We start from the raw sequence: 14,326 nt of genomic DNA, 5'->3' as shown, positions 1-14,326 counted from the left end.
TGATGTGTTATCCAATCATAAACAGAATGAAGCCTGAAGAAGGAAATGTGTGGGTTGCACTACGTGTGACACCACACAGGACAGAGGTCAATGCCAAACTAAATGCACTTTTAATTGGCAGTTTTGTGTGAGCTGTCCTGTGTGTGTGTGTGTGTGTGTGTGTGTGTGTGTGTGTGTGTGTGTGTGTGTGTGTGTGTGTGTGTGTGTGTGTGTGTGTGTGTGTGTGTGTGCTGCAGCCTCAGATACTTCTGATGCTGGACCTCTAAACTCCAAGTCAGCTAAGGTCGCACGTTGTTCATAATGACATAAAAGTAGGAATGGAAAAAGTGGAGGTAAATGAAGAAAGCACAATACAGCACAGGGGGGAAAGGACAGAGGAACAATAGGAGAAAAAAGATCAGGGTCGAGCGAAAGAGCAGCAAAATAAAAGAGAGGTAAAGGGACTGAGAGAAGAGTCTAAACTGTAGAATGATGTATCGTCTGCGCACACACACACTTTGAGCCTCGGTTGTTCCCTCTCTTTTACAGGTTCAGTCTCGATTCTTTGCTATTCTCTTTTCTTGAATCATGGTTTTCTTAAAAATATATATTTTTCTTTTTACAGAAAATGTATTGTGCTGCATATTGCTAATTGTTCATTATCTTCACAATTATCATACACCTAAGAAGTGAGTGTTTGTAGCATGTCTGAAATGTCACAGTGACAATGTCAAGATCCACTTTGTAGTGACACATGGTTCATAGACGACAGCTTGATGTGCTCTGCAGCCTCTGGTACCTGAAGTTGTTGTTACCAACTTAACTTTAACCCACTACATTTAACTCATCTTCTCTAATGTTTTATCCCTCTAACCTCCACCTGAGTCTTATGAGCCATTTCTACACACAGATATAATCTTCTCCTCTATCCAAAGCTGCCCCTCTGTCTCTGAAGGCTGTCTGGGGCCCAGTCACACTGGAAAGGCCCATGGAGATTAGCAAAACCTTCCCTCCTAATTTTAAGCAACAATGGCAAAATTATTTTTCACACCCTAATACTCACTTCTATTTGTTAAAGCAACAAAACACATTTGATGAATTGTTGGTTTTGTAAAATGTAGCCACCTGTCATTCAGGTCAGCTACGCACCTAACTATGGATAACACGTATCATTCATGATATCAGAACAGATGTGTTGTAAAAAAAAAAAAAAAACGTTTCTTTTCATTTTTTGTTCAAGGCTGTAAACATGTTAATTTCTGTTGTAAAAACAGGCTTTTTTTAATCTTCCTGGGCTCTTGGAGCCAGCCTCAAACAGACTTTCGACAAACTGCAGGATTTTTCACTTCTGCATGGGCTTCGTGGGCTAATTGTTTCAACACAGAAAGTTGCCGCTTGGTCTCCCCACTAAAGATTCAATTGACTGTGTCTCTCTGGATAAAACTTGAGTGTTAAGAACTAATCTTTGATCTTAAATGGCCTCTCTTAAAACTGAAGAAGCTGTGGTATCCCACTCGTTTATACATCATCCTTCATCTTTGTTTTTCCTTGTCCCTGTCTCCGCTCCCTTTCTCTTTCTCTCTACTTGTTGTACGATGTTCAATATAGTCGAAGTTCAGGGTCATGGAATGATTCCCTGATAATAAGAGACATGTATCAATAATAAATGACTACACTCCCACTACCTATTACTTATTGACATCTTTTGTCTTATTATAAGCGTAAAGAGGATAAAAAAGACTGGCAGGTTGTCACATGAAATTACTCATTTCTGTAACAAGTTGTTTTTTTTTCCTAACTCAAATGTGAGATTTCTAGTTCCCTCTTGAGAGTTGTGTGTTTCATGACCCACTCACCTGTTTATTTTATATCAACTTTTTGTTCCACACTCTGAAAGCTCCTTGTTGAGAAATTAGGTTGTGTTAAACTGATGGTGCAGGCTTGAGCAGAAAAAAAAAAGCATGCCAAAGTGCCAGCTAACAATTAATCAACAAGCAGCTGTGAGACATCTGCAGCTAACGGAGAAAAGCAGATTAGCATTCTCTTAGACTAATCCTGCAAACAAGTGCCAGAACTAAAAGTCATTGGATGGGCTATTCTTCGCCCGCCGTTCATCATGACTTCTACAACTGGAGGATTGACTTAATCATGCAACATTAGTCAAGGCTGACGTGACCGTTCTAATTATGTTAGAGCACGTTTTGTATTTTGATCTTCATCAGAGCTTAAGTGCAATAAGCTAATGTAATGTGGAATGAACCCATGACAAGTGAATTAACAGATAAATATATATGTATCCCTTCTATGAAATTAAAACAAAGACAGAAATTGTCGCTCCTGGACCGACTCCCTCCAAAATGGTCGGGGAGTTGTCCAATCCTTGGAGAGGACATGAAATATGCATTGGACGGGCACCTCTGGGTCTGTGAGCGGCCCATAAGCACAAAAGGGAAAAAATACATAAATAAATTAAAATAAAGATATCATTTTAAATGAAGGTGGGGAGGTGACCTTTTGCTAGACCGCCCCGTCTGTATACGGATGGGGCTCTCGCTGGTGCTGCTGTGGGCCATGGGTGCAGGGTGTTTGACCCCCACGATGTCCCTCTTACACATTATCCACTAAAGTGAACCAGGGGCTGCAGCTACTGCTGGTGCAGAGCTTGTCTAAGGACTGGCTTGCTTTTCCACGGGCAAGGGCCCCAAAAGAGCCCCACATCATTACGTCACCGCTAACGTCACTGAATACGCCTCTGATTTCCCTGAGTTTATACTTAAGAAATGTTTAAGTTTTGCATGCTTCTATTTTTGGTCACGATTAACCCAGCCCCTTGCCCCCAGCCCCTGACATAAGCGGTGCTTTATTGTAGAACAGCAAGGAGTTGGTACTACTCTGGAACAGGTTTTTCCGGCCCAGAGCCAAACTGGTGCTAGCTTAGGCACTGGCTCTGAACCAGCTCTGGAACTGGCTTAGTGGAAAAGGGGTGTGTGTACGAATGTATTTGTTTGTGTGTGTGTGTGTGTGTGTGTGTGTGTGTGTGTGTGTGTATATATATATATATATATGTGTATATGAATGTGGATGTATGTATGGATTTTTCTCTCTCTCACTTTTTATGATGGTCACATTAACACCATACCTTTAATTGTATTAGCATCCCACTGCCACGCACACCATATCCAAACATGGATACCTTTCTATTACCCTACTTTTACATAAAAAAGTGACTACTGGACTTTCACCATATCGCACTGAAATCTAAATCTATTGCCTGTATTATTGTTGTATTGATTTTTTGTCTTTTCTATGTGTATATATTTGTTGTTGTTGTTTTTGTTTTTGTCCACTTTATCACCAATAAAAAAAAGCAAATTTAATCCACCGCTGTATCAAGTCATCACGTTGTGCAACACACTGACTGCTCCTACTGCCCTGTTAAAACAAGCTTGAAATTATCTGGAACATTTTCAGCTTTTGGACAAAAGTAAGTACTGTGCAACAGTCTAAAACCCATTAGGCAATCCATTTCTAAAGACCTCGTCCTCTTCAGAAGGGAACAGTGCCAACTCATTTTGCACTACAGGCTCAGTGAAGAAAACAGCAAGAGAAGAAAAAAATAGAACAACTGTTGCGTTTGCCAGGCCAAATCCCCGAGTATGAGTGGACCACATGAGCTTCATGACACAAACTACACTCATCATCTACATGATACATCTACACTCCAACAAATAACAAGATGTTTGTCTTTTATCTACAACAAGTAAATCAACATGAAATAATTCCCTTTACATTTAATTTAGCATAAACCCATCCTTATTATGAAACAGTTTGAGTGAATGTTCTTTTTTGCATGCTCTTCCTGTGAGCAGAGTTAACACACAGACAGACACACACACAGAGTTAATTTTCCCGGATATCCCCTCTGCACCCCAGTTAAGACCTGCTCTATTGACACTGCAATGTTCCACTGAAACCCCTATGAAATTAGGTGCAGTCAAGATATATTGCACACACACACACATTTCAATAAGAGAATGTGTTTATCACACACTCTCACACCTACACAAGAACACACAAAAATGACAAATTATCATGCACACACACCCATACACATACAGGCCAGTGTTTATCGTGCAAATAAACTCTCTCTCTCTCTCTCTCTCTCACATATGTACACTCTCTCTACACAAACACACACAATGAAATACAGTGCAGTGCAATATTTGTGTTGCATACACACACAGTTGCAGGGGAAGGAATCTATTTAAATGCTAAGTAAGCGGTCTCTCCCTTTTGGGGCGACGTGATTATACAGCCGATCTCATAAGCAATGCCTCACAACTGGATTTGCACATGTAGAACTTAATTACAAGCAGCCTCGCTTCTCTCTGTGTGTCGTATTCATGGGAGTGTATCTATTGAGAGGCACGGGATTGAAGCTATTACCTCGCCTCTGTGTGTGTGTGTGTGTGTGTGTGTGTGTGTGTGTGTGTTTGTGAAGCCAACCTATCAGCAGTTTAGCCAAGATTAATGTTTACATAAACAGGTTTCGGCTTCAGTTGCCAGATAACCTTACTAAACTCTCCCTCTCGTCATTTTTTTTCTCTCTCGCTCCTGCATTTGTGTTGCACTCACACACACAGCATTCAAGTTCATTAATAAAAAAAAAAGATTAAAAATGAGGTAAATGAATAATAATCAACAACAAAGAAAATGTGATCACTGTGGAGTGGTTATGATTACTATGAGGGAAAAAAATACTTCAAAGACAAAAAAAAGTGTCGTTTAACTGAAACACCCTGGGGACCCTGCAGGATTTGGAAGTTTGAAGGTCATCATGAAGGTCAGGTCAGGTCAGATTAAATGTATTTGACACAACAGAGGTTCTCTCAAAGCCATCAAAGCTCCTCTGAAAAACTTTTGGTTTGTATTGAATTTGGCGCCCCCTGTGGACAAAGTGGTACCGCTCTTTGTTGATTTTGTTCGGTACACTGGGTTGTTCAGTAATGTTTTTAACTACAACCAAAACACCCCCAGGATTTATTCTCATAGTCATATTATTATTATTATAAGTCATTGAGAAGCTTTGCTGATAAAAATGTAAATAAAGTGTGTTTCAGGGCGACAGTAGTGAGGTCGTCCAAATCTGACCTGTGGTCCCTTTCATGCATGCACTCTCTCTGTTTTTCCGACTATCTACTGTCCTATCTCTAAATAAAGGCATAAAAGAGACCAAAAATAAAAGTCTGTTTCAACATTGTGCAGTTACTCACATGGTCTGACATCTATTCTGCAGCTGTTTCAGAATTTAGAATAAGCAATAGAAAAAGTCAAATTTTAAGCTAAGTGTAGAAAACTTCCTTCAACATACAACCTTGAAAGAGAGAGACGGAAACAGAAAAAGCCCTGAATACAGCTTTGATGAAACTGACTAAACATAGCATCCTTGCACTGCTCTGAAACAACACAGGTTGGCGTAGTACAGTTTCAATCAACTATTTTAGTAACCCAATGTTTTTGTCACTTAAAAAAATTTGAAACTTTTCACGAGGCTTGCTGGAGTTTGGCCTGAGTTTGCCCTGCCAGAGAAGAGAAATGTGTCTGCCTATTTCCACTTTCATGTTTGCATTGACTTTAGAGTTTCTCTGCCTCTAAAATTCTGCCTGCCTCCCATGTGGAATGAATTAATATTGCACGAACATAGGGTTCTTATAGATGCCCTCTTCAATGTAGCCTCCTCACATCCTATGCTCAAGAATGTTGACAAGTTATGAGACCGAGTCTGCGACAGGAAAACACTCATTATCAAATAAAAACTGCTCATCACTATAAGGGCTTTCACACTTGCAGAAAACGCCTGAAAAGCTCCAGATATTTGCCGGAGGAGCTGAATGTGTGAACGCACACAGCCAAAATTTATCCTCGGAGTTTCTCCTACCAGACCCCGAGTCTTTTTTCTGCAACAAGTCTGAGTGAGCTGATGTGAGAATGCAGCAGGATACTCTCCAGAGAATTCACCTCGAGCCAATGGGAGAGGGAGTGACGTTTATTCTGTGTCTGCTGCACGGTGCATAGAGTGCATGCACATGACCGCTATGATCTCTGTGCACATAATCAAACTGCTGCTTTGTGTTTTCTGTTTGTCAGTATGTTATTCTTCACTCTTTTGTTGATAATGTGATTTTGTTAAACTACATGTAGCATTGATAGAAAGGTAAATATTCACATCTTACTTCAGGATAATGAATCATTTCAGGAACTATCCACATACTGTATGTATTAACCATTACTGCGTCTACTGTAAGGGGCCAATGGGTTGCTTTGCAGCTGATGAGTTATGCCTCACACTCTCTTATTCTGCATACGAGTAAAGCCAGCAGAAAGGTGAATACCAAAATTCTAACTGAATAACTGGAGAAATCAGAAGACTTCCAGCACTGAATCTTTGTCCTTGGCCTTCAGTTTCACATTCATATGCAAATATCGATTTAATGAGATTAGTGTACCCACTGTGCAAGCTGCTTTAACATTTAGAGCAAACACCCACCTAGCACTAATATTTTAGATATCCATTTCAGCATTTCTCTGAGTCAAAACGGGAAGATATTGTATATAAAAGATATTCACAGCAACATTCTCACTATTCAGAAATGTATTTTCAGATATCCTCAACACCATTTCTATGTAGCCATTTGACATTAGTGTGTATCAGGCGATGAGTTCAATTTCAGATATCAACAATGTTATTGTTCATATTGTTACGTCTGTATGTTTCCCTGTGCTGTTTGTCCCTTCTCCCTTACTGTTGTCTCCAGCCCAGGTGAAGCTTCTGACTGTACACTTGGCCTCAGAGCTTCAAAGCCCAGTGCTGGCTTCAGGAGGAGAGAGGCTTTTGGATTTGGGAATGCTGTCCCTCGCAGAATCTTGCCAGAGATTGTGTGTTGTTGTGATTTATTAAATTAGTTCTGAGTTGATCTTCGTTTAATGATTTAGTTTGCATGTTAATAATGCATCTCTTCCACTTGACTTTGGTAAGGTGTACGATGTGTTTAATTGGCTGAATTTGTGGATCGTTGTTAACCCGCCAGGGCCGCCTTATGGTGGGGCGTTACAATATTAAAAATGAACAGTGATGATATTGAGTTCTACTTCAGAAAAACTCCCATTTAAAATATAAACAAACCAATGATAACTATAGTTCTAGTTGCCAATGTGTTTGACCACACCCCTCTGAAGGGGGGAAGGGGCTGTGCCTTGGGCTTTCTTGTACCATGTCCAACTGTTTACAATGGAAAGGCGGACTCAGGGGGCAGAACCAACATCTGGCTGTGGGAGTGTCACCCACCTGGGGGAGGGGTTACTGCCCTTTGTGATGTCATGAAGGTTAAGGCTTTATAGATAATAAAGTGATGTTATTTAGTGAAGGAAGAATGATGTTGTTGGTATCTTTGAAGACAACTGTTGATAGGAAGCATGTCATTGTGGCTATATGAAATTTTCCTTTTTTGACTTGGAAGAATTGAATTACAGATATCTCTGATGAATATTCAATACTACTATTAAATGATAAATTGGCTTGCCATACTCCCACAGCCTCATGACTGGTAACTCCATGTCTCGTGACTTCATTATTTAACATTGTCATAAGAATCATACCCTTGCAAATTGGCACATACATGCATGGCACAGGTTGTATAACAACATCTGTGGTTTCTGTGACCATCTGTTCTGAGACACATTATCCTTTAAACCATACATAGATCACATTGAGCACATTAAAGCAGGGAAATATCATCTGATCAAAGTCTTTATTCAGACTGTGGCACTGAGTCACCAGTCAGTGCCAGTGAGGCCTCTCTGGCTGAGGACGAGATGCAGCTCAGCATTATAATGTTCCAGCTGCAGCCACAACACTGTAGCTACACAGATGATCTTGTTTTCCAAGTTGTGTTTTAGACCAACCACAACTTTAAAATACTTTTACATTTTTGCACAATCATGATGACTAACAAAAAGCTTTATTCAAGATCATCAAATCATATTTTACACAAGTCCCCCGGATAGTTTGCACTCTGCTCCAATAAAACTAGAAAACTATGTTATAACTGTCCTCTCCATTAATAAAGCCATGGCTACCATGTGCAGAGGCTGACGGAGATAAATGGAGGAAGAGTAGAAGAAGAGAGCGAAGGAGGGAATGTACACGAGCTGGAGAGCAGGGCTCTTGGGGATAGAAGAAGCATCCATTGTTTCTTATTTTCACAGGCGTACACACACACACACATTCTATTTTCTGTTGCACCAAAGGGGGACTGAAAAGAAGAATCTCTTGAGGACACACAGGTTAATCTCTTGTTTTAAATCCTACACACATTTATACAGAGGGTTATATATCAGCTGTGTGTCAAATGTATGATATGACATTTATAAAAAGTTAAATTTGTGGCATAAAATGAGCTCGATTTGTAATATGCTCAAACATTGGCACTAAACTAGCTGTGACTGCGTTGTGCCTGTTGGCTTTAATTGCTCCACTGTTGATTTGAAGCCATTTAAACCGGCTGTGACATATTTAATCCCTGTTGGTTTAAATGTAGTTGTAGCTGTCTTTGATCAGAGTCTCCTCATGCTGAAACAGAATCAAATATCTATGACAGTAGGTACAACATTGTAAGGTCTGGAGAAGACTAAGCCGTGTTCACCGCAGCTGAAGGAGGCTCTAAAATAGAACCAGTGCATTAGCTGATAAATTACCAACTCAGGAAAAGGAGAAACTTTGATTAAAGGAGCACGTGTTCACTCTGAGGAACCAAAGATGTGAATTTGTCAAGTTATAAGGAAGGTACCTTGAGACTAAGCTTAACAAAATCAACGTGGTTAAAAAGTATGGCCAACATTTTTGAAAAAAGTCTTGCTTTAAATGATTGCATTTCTGACAGGCAGATCACAGGGGGTGAATAAAAGTTTCAAGCTCCTTGTGGATGTCAGGACTGCGATAGAAGTAAATGTTGTTGGATCAAGGGGCTTGAGAGAAAGGTGCTTCGCCTGTGAGGACCAGCAGGTGGAAAACCTTGGTTGAAGTTGTAAACCCCACACTTTTGAAAGTAAATCAATTTAATCTGTATTGACATTGGGTCATATATGTAGTAGAAATGTGAAATACATTTTGAAGTTGGTGCCTTCTTGGCCGAGAACAGGCAGAAAGTGTATTTTTGGCTCATGTTGATGAAAGACACCAAATCCCAGAATGCACAGCACCGCAGGCCACTCCCACTAAGGTGCTCTAGTTCAGAATCAGAAATACTTTATTAATCCCAAAGGGAAATTCGATCGATACAGTTTCTCCAAAATATACAGTATAGCAGTAGAAATATAGTAATAAAAACATTTACAGACATATTTACTTCAACACATACGGCCATTTCCTCAACTGATTCAGAGATTTCTTCCAGAATTGATCTTGGAAATTCCTGGCAGAAAACAGACTCTATGTCTGTGTCCATAGGCAAAGAATGAGAGCACCAACACTACCAGTCCGCCCCAGCTTGAGCCGGCCCGGGCTCCTCGTCCTCACCGGCAGGCTGCTGAGCTGGCAGTGGCCGGTGGCGGCAATTTAGCAATATAGCCGCGAGACAGTTGCTGCCGACAGGCCGGTCTTGTCGCAGCGGCCGGGCTAGCACCAGCCAGGCTAGAGCCGGCCCCGCTTCAGCCAAAACACAAGACCGGCCTGTCGGCAGCAGTCATCTCACCACTTTATTTACATTTTTTCGCCATTATCAGCTTTCTCCATAGAGCTTGTTAGCATAGCTTCCAAGCAATATGGCGGATGTTAAGTTTAGATTCTGGGCGTGAGTTCCCACCCACTGATCTGTGATTGGTCTGTAGCTTCAGTGGTCGAAAATATGAGGAACTAGCGTTGTAGGTTCACCCTGCTAACCGCAACAGCTTCCAGTGACGCAAAAATCATCATTTTGCATCACTGGAAGCTGAAGCTCCTTTTCAGACTCAGAAATACAAAGATTTGCCATCTCAGGGGAAAATGAGGGCGGAATGCACGACCATTCAAAAATATTACCAGGTTTCTAATGATATAAAGCTTAATGAAAATGGGTGAAGTATCCCTTTAATCAACATATTCATCTGTTAACATGTTAACAGCTAATGTTTTGATTTTATGAAGGATAAGAGTTATTCACAATAAGGAGCGTAGCTGACCTGATTGACGTGGGGGTGTAACAGTATGACAAGAGGCTAAAATCCTGCCTCAACTCCAGCTCTCAACCGTAATTTCCACCAGAAACGTGGGCATTGCCTGTCTGCTCTGGTCCTTAACGGCTCTGTGCACTCTTGTCTGTCAACACCCACAGACAGCTGCAGTGCAGAGACACAGGAATTTATGCGGTTTAAAACTGTATAAAACCATTTAAAAAGACATAAACAAACACACGTATGGTCATTGTTCTTAACCGTCAAAACAGAGTGTTTTATTCTGAAATTAAACTGGATTTTTATATGTTGTTTTGGTGTCTGACTTCCCGACCCGCTCTAACTTTTCTGTGATAAATTGATGCGCCATGCTCTGGCATCTGGCAAAAATAGAAGCCTGCCGTATCTGGTACAGAGGGCTCTCGGTTGCCGGAGCTGAGATGCAGTGGAACAAGAGGAAGCTCACACACTGAATAGAGTGAAAACCAGTCGTTAGGTTGACTGAAGGTTAGGCTCAGGCGGGAATTTCCAGCATGGTGACCACCATCTATGAGCTTCCAAAGGCCCCTGCAGGAATAGATGGGTGACGTCACCCAAACATCGTCCATTATTATTTACAGTCTATGCTCAAGTAAAATTGAAATGAATTACTAAATAGAGGTAGAGTGGTTAGCACTGTCATTAAACAGCAAGAAGGTTGGGATGGTTCAATAGTGGTGGGGGTTTGAATCCTGGCTAGGACCTTATTTGTGTGGAGTCTACGTGTTCTCCCTGTGAGTTCTCTACAGGTACTCTGGCTTCCACAAAAGACATGCTTCTTAGTTTTATAGGTTACTCTGTATTCCATGTGTTGGTCTCTATAAGTTTTGCATCGCGGTTATTATAACCTCTGTTTTTTTTGTTTTTTTCTCTGATTTTATTCTCCCTCAACGGCCAATCAAAATCAATATCAGATGTGTTCGTGTTTTCATGGAGGAATTATTTTTTCGAGAAAAAGCACATTTTAAGCACACAAGGCAGTTTAGAGCTGACCAAATGGTCTCTACAGAGGGAAGCGGAAGTGCTGCAAGACAACTTTTGTAACCTAGCAACAGAAAGCACTCTAAAACTGAGGTTGTCTGTGTTGCCAGACTAAAAAAAAAAAAATTAAAAGAATCTGTTAATGGACACAGGCTATGTTTACGTCTTGAAAAATAGATACTCCTGAATTTGTCTTTATAATATCTTCTAATCAATACTTCAAATGCATATGTGATCAGAATCCAGTATGTATCACACAGCACAACTGATATTCACCAAATTTGAAAACGTTTTTTAAGGCGACTGCTCAAAGGTAGAAATACCCATAAAGCCAGACAGTTGGACTCTGTCTTTTATTTAACTGGTAAGACGATCTAATGGTGAAAGAAAAGAAAGCTCTGCAGTGTCCTGGTGTGGGTTACTACCTGTGACATACACTTATCATCAGATGAAATCCAGCCTAAGCTATCTTTTTAAAATATTATGGGTAACAAAATAGAGTCCGCAGAAATGTGTCGAATCAGTTTTGCAGAGAGCTGATCTTTGCCATATTATGGCTGCTGTTTTAGCAGGCAGGGGCTGCACTGTTGCTGCTGTGTACACTATTGCTCTATTTGATCAGAATCCATAGGGATTGGCCTGTCAGACCATGTTAAGTCAACTAAGGAGAGGCTGAGCACACTGGTGGATGTGCTGAAGGGTGAACTGGAGAGTCACATCGAGGGAGAGGAGGGGTGAGGGGAAGTAGATAAGAAAAGCAAAGGGACAAGAAATGGAGATGTACAGGGATAAGAGTGTAACAGGCGCTTAAAGTTCATTCTTCTTACTTTTACTCTATTTTTTTTTTTTATATGATTCAATTTACACTCGGGAGCTTTGCTAGTGTTTGAATACATCATTTAAAATCAATAAGAGGTTTTCCAAGTTATCTACCAAATAAATTCTGATCTGCCTCTTATTACATTTGATTTAATAACACCAAAGGCCTCAGAATGGACCTTGAAGGTTATTGATTCCTAGAACCGAATCAATAACTTTTCTAAAACACTGTAAACAAAACTGGTTAGTACATAGGCAGTGTACATTTAAGGACTGTTGTGTCGGCTTTCATATAATGTAGTAAGGGGTCTGACATAAACAGGGAACAGAGCATGTATCTGATCAGATGCTTCACGTTCTTGTGCCTAAATGGGAAACAGGTTTAATGCTTTGGGCTTGCAAAAAAAAGCTGCTGGCCATTTCAGTTACAGAGAGGTACAGTTGGAGGAAAACGTAAAGCTCCCAGGAGGAGTTGGTACAGGTACTTCTGAAACACACTGAAATAGCTACTGGTGCCTCTGTATGAAGGGAAATAAGACCATCAGAGACAAAACTGATTATTTCGAATGCAGAAAGGTGTCAAGACCGATGCAGAGCTGGCTAAACACTGAAGCTTCCATGTCCGTGACCTGGCGTGTGCCACGACTCTAGGGAGGAGGGAGCACGGGGAGACTCCTCTCGCCAATGTTATGAATTTGGAGTGCAGTACCCATTTTAAACGCTAGGTGTCAGAGTTACATATTGCTCTTTAATCAAATGTACAACAAAGTCTTACATAGGCACGAAGGCCCACAGTTTAAAAACCTGATTACTTGTGTAATATGGTAACTTGTAAACAAACATTTAATGTGTTTTTATTGTTTAATAACTAGGGAAAAAAATAAAGAGGGTGAGTAACTTCCTGTGCTGTATCCTCTGACATTATTGCCCTGTATGTGTATATGAGCATGTGTATATGCTCCGTTGGGTCCAGATTAGCTGAGCTGTGATGTATTCCTTACAGGCAAAGGACTGGCCCTGCTCCCATCACTACTAATGTGTGTTTCTGTTTGATGGGGGCAGAATTCCCTCTGCAGGCCCCACCCCTGCAATCCCAGCAGCACCATCCGCACCAAACCACAATCACACACGGTCAACAAACATTGCATCAATTTTAATAATTGATAAATGAGTGTGTTGTGTGATGCAACAGCTCGGTTTAACCCAACAAGACCTTTTTTGCATTTGCATACAAGAGAGACATTATACATTCATGAGCTGATGGAGATGCACACACACACACAAACACACTCTATTTTTGCTCTAACCCTATTTGACCATATCCCTGCTAATAGGAGAAGGGGAGGGATGACAATTGTATAAACTCAATATTATCTCACTAACTGGCTTGCTGCTTGCTAAGGTTTTTCACTTTTAAGATTAAACTCTTCGGCCAAAAGCTATAAGGCTTATGCAGCATTGTGACAACAAATCTCTTTTTTATTGGGAATAGACTGTGAAAGTCAATATCTTTCTCAGACAGAGGGGTTTAAATGCAGGACAGTGTTTTTTGTTCCATCCGAAACAAATATAGCTAGAAAAAGCAGAGAGGAGATGAAATGCTTTGGTATTGCTCCAATGCCAAGGCTTCTTCAACTGTTCCCACCCAGGACACAGAAGAAAAATGTAGTCTCACTCTGGGATCCAGTCTCATTAAAGCATATTGCCTCTTTTGTCAAGTGACGACGCGCCAGAAAGAGGCCTGTGACCAGAATGTCTTACACAAGGACAGTTAATAGCGGCAATCCAGGCTCTGTACCTCGGCAAGATGAGTAATGCTTTGAGGGACCCTAGTGTCTACTTTAAGACAGAAGAAACACTAAACTTTGGAGCTGTAGACCGCTTAATGACATACCAGCTCTGGGGAAGTTTTTGTTAATACTAGAGAGCCTGAAGGGGAGAAAGTGTGTCATTCCATTGGAGACACGGAATAAAGCGAGTCGCATGCATAGCTACAGCGAACATCACAACTGTAAAGATGTTTTTAACCTTTGTGTGGGAGTTTAATCTTATCCAGAGCTTATCGACACCAGTGCACACTTGGAGGTCATGTGGAATTCACCAACTTCCAAATGGATGATGTTGGTTCAAAGCCTCGTGTCAGCAGGCATCCATCCTGCTGACTAAGAACAAGACACTGAATCACTGAAGCCTCCCCGCTGCAGGGCTCCTATATGAGCTGGGTTTGACCTCCACAGAGATTCGAACTGAACTATAGGCACCATGGCAGTACCATATAATTATAATCAGTTGAGTCAGAAGA

General features: G+C 40.9%; 1 protein-coding gene across 2 annotated transcripts in view; it reads right to left on the bottom strand.

Moving 5' to 3' along the window:
* il1rapl2 (interleukin 1 receptor accessory protein-like 2) overlaps positions 1-14,326 on the bottom strand; it is a 355,386-nt gene that overhangs the window by 330,155 nt on the left and 10,905 nt on the right. The window lies entirely within an intron of this gene.

Source organism: Labrus bergylta, chromosome 9, assembly GCF_963930695.1.
Source record: "Labrus bergylta chromosome 9, fLabBer1.1, whole genome shotgun sequence".
Classification (NCBI taxonomy): Eukaryota; Metazoa; Chordata; class Actinopteri; order Labriformes; family Labridae; genus Labrus; species Labrus bergylta.
This window is presented reverse-complemented; position numbering and strand designations above follow the sequence as displayed.